Below are 3,768 nucleotides of genomic sequence, written 5' to 3' on the forward strand. Positions count from 1 at the left end.
TAGTTTTAGCTTCAATGTGGATAATTGTTTTATTTATGAGTATGTGAAGAGGTACATTGTGATTCATAAGAAGGTAGTAAGAACTTGATACTATGGATAGAATAAACTGAGGCACAGTGTTGCAGTGGCCCAATGAAAAAGCATGTTGTTCACTTACAATCTGTAAAAGGGTGCTGACCAAGCAATTGTAATGTACAAACACTAAATCTCACTCACAAATAAATGAAAAAGAATCAACAGACTGAGTAAATTTTGGACAGCCAGATGTCTGAGCATTGATAAGAAATGCAAAGAAGTAAAAATTTCTCAAACACATGATATTTTATATGGGAAGTAATAGTAACCCATCAGAGCTGATAAGCCTTAAGGGACAGCACTAGAGCACTGTTCTGAAACAGCTGCCATTACCAGTGGAATGCAGCCACAAATAGGATTGAGAACTGACTGAAAAGCAACTGTATTTAAACAGTGTTATTGTACAGCAGTTAAGTTTATTGCAGCTAAGACACTAACAAGTCGAAAATAATTTTCCAGCAGCATAACATATAATTACTCCCTAATTCCTATATGCAACTTAAAAAATGTTGAAATAAAAAATTCCAATATTCCCCATGGAACTAAGTTACTTTATCTGATAAGAGACAGTTCTAAGTTGCATGAATTAAGAGTGTTTAGGAATGAAGTAGGTAGTGGTTTCCTTGGTAGCTCTTTTCTCGTTTTGCGGTTTGTCTGTATCTGCTGCCAGTTGGTTTTTTATTTGTTTCACTGTAGCTTCATACTGTAGACAATTTTCCATAAAGAAGCTCTTCTTGAATATATCATTCACAGTTACACCATAGGAATAAGAGTTTATATTCACTCTGTATTTTTTCCATTCATTTTCTACTCTAAATCTTTTCTTATTTAGGATACAGCTTTTTATGTCCTTTCTTCATTGATGATCTATTGATTAAAAATAAACTCACTGAAAACAGCCTATTACCTACATAGTTTCATAACATTTTCTTGTTATTTCTGAGCATGATGAAATGTTTAACTATTTTTGTGATCAAGTGACACAGTTTTAAAGTGAATGATTCTACAAGTGCCTAATATAATATTTGTACTGAATGCCTCTTACAAAAAAAGCGAAATGCTCATAATGTGACAACCACAAATTATGCTCCAACACATGACATTGTTACTAGCACACATTTTTTTTCCTCCTGGTGTGCTTCTATTGTTCTTATGTAGTTCACACAAAAAGTTAGCCACAAACAGCAGCAGACCTCCATTTTTCATACTGTAATTCCATTGCGATCTAAAATAATTATTTTCACACAGAAAAAAATGTGGCTAAAATGGTTGCTGGTCAAATGGGTATATAAATGAAGAACCAACTTTTTTAAAAAAGGACGCAATGCGCGAACATAAAAAAGTATTCTCTTATGCAATTCACTGATTTTACCAGGCCTTGGAGCCACACAAAATTATAACTGTTATTATGATTACTGGTTTCACAAAACATGTAGAGGTCTTATATTCAAAGACTATATTCAGGCAGCTAGAAAATTTAAGCCTTTATATTTTGTTCTATCATACAATATCTGTTGCACAAAATGTAAAGGAATTATATTTTGCAACAAAACTTGCAAATTTTTCTAATTTTTCTGCCTGTAGTCACATATTTCTTATTTGCATTCATATATTTTGGCACAATGCAAGAACATAGAAGCAGAGCAAACTTTCTAGTATGTAAATGAAGGACAAACAAAAAATTTTTTTTTTATTTTGTGGTTTTCTCTTGTTGAATAGATGTCCAGAAGTGAACCAGTCAGAAGGAATAGTGAACATCACTTTTACTATTACTCAACTAAAATGAAACATTAAGGTGAAAGAGTGTGCTAAACTGCACTTGGAAACAAATCCCTTATCCAAATAGGCAGTGTGAAAATTTGGAAATTTCTTTAATTGATAGACTACATTTGTCAAGTCAAGTATGTCACACATTGACATTAAACTATAGAAAACAATTTACCATAGCGTCTATAGTCTTAGAGCAAATCAAGGCTAGAGAACAATTTACAGTAGGCCTATAATGTCATCATAATTTGAATTGATGTGAACTGCAGGTGCCCATCCTCATCCAAGTTTTTTTTTGGTCTGACAATCAGCTATACTGGACAGGATTAAAAGGTACTGCATTAATTTGCTATGTCAAATACTAAAAGACTTGACTGATTATCTTTCACAGCATTAATATGTGATTGTTGTGAAATCCAAAATATGTAATAATCATTTTCTGGCAATGGGAAAAGTTTAGTTGATAGTAAAATACTACAGAAGAGGTAAAACAAGAGCACTGTGCAGGAAACAATAAATGAAAGGGATGGCTCCAAGACCACGGGAAAAAGAACTGGGTGGATGAAAGAAGTGTGTAAGAGAAACAGCTTAGGGACCAAAAATGGAGGAGAGATAACATGGTGGTTTCCTTAAATTTGCTTTCCTAATATCCATTATGCAGCTCAGTTTTGTCTTTCATCTGACCCTTAAATTGGTCTTCTTTGTTTTTCTTTTTGTCAGTGGAGTTCCCTGGCATTTGTACTTCTCCTTTTTATCTTTCTCTCCTCTTCTTCACTCTCAATCTCCAGCACTCTCGCCAGTATCATTACCGACACAGTGCACATGATGCTCCACAAAATTCACCCAACATTCTTGAAACAGCAAGCATTTATGACTGTCAATACATATGTATGCTGCATATTCAAATTAAGGCATCCATAAGTTGTTTTTTTCATGCACCCTATTATCAGATACAATGGCAGCTTCGATGTAAATGCTGTTGTGTAAGTGTTTCAGTCATCTACACCCAGTAATCTATGACTTCAGGCATATCATAAAATGTGAAAGTAGAACTAAAATACAAGGATGAACATGAAATCTCACCTCTGAGAATATTTTCCCCATAAGTTTGCAGAGTGCAGCTTTATGAAAATTGGTCTCTTTCCTTCACACTGTAAACAATGTTTACTTCAACCTCTGCAACCTGTCTTGTCCTGTCCTCTTTGTTCCCAGGACATTTTATGATATGAATACAATGTCAAAAGATTAATGCTATAAAAGAGGGAAACATTCCATGTGGGAAAAATATATCTAAAAACAAAGATGATGTGACTTACCAAATGAAAGCGCTGGCAGGTCGATAGACACACAAACACACACAAACAAACACAAACATACACACAAAATTCAAGCTTTCGCAACCCACGGTTGCTTCGTCAGGAAAGAGGGAAGGAGATGGAAAGATGAAAGGATGTGGGTTTTAAGGGAGAGGGTAAGGAGTCATTCCAATCCTGGGAGCGGAAAGACTTACCTTAGGGGGAATTGTGATTGGAATGACTCCTTACCCTCTCCCTTAACACCCACATCATTTCATCTTTCCCTCTCCTTCCCTCTTTCCTGACGAAGCAACTGTGGGTTGCGAAAGCTTGAATTTTGTGTGTATGTTTGTGTTTTTTGTGTGTCTATCGACATGCCAGCGCTTTCGTTTGGTAAGTCACATCATCTTTGTTTATAGATTAATGGTATAAAATACATATACTATAGTACCAGTACAAACAAAGTTTGTGTTTCTTGGGAGAGAGGGAGGGAGAGGGAGGAGGGGAGAGAGAGGGGGAGAGAGAGAGAGAGAGAGAGAGAGAGAGAGAGAGAGAGAGAGAGAGAGAGAGAGAGAGAGAGATTTTGCCTCAAATCTGCAGAGCTCCAGAGGAGTACTTGTTATACTTCCCC

The sequence above is a fragment of the Schistocerca piceifrons genome, chromosome 4 (assembly GCF_021461385.2).
Source record: "Schistocerca piceifrons isolate TAMUIC-IGC-003096 chromosome 4, iqSchPice1.1, whole genome shotgun sequence".
Taxonomy (NCBI): Eukaryota; Metazoa; Arthropoda; class Insecta; order Orthoptera; family Acrididae; genus Schistocerca; species Schistocerca piceifrons.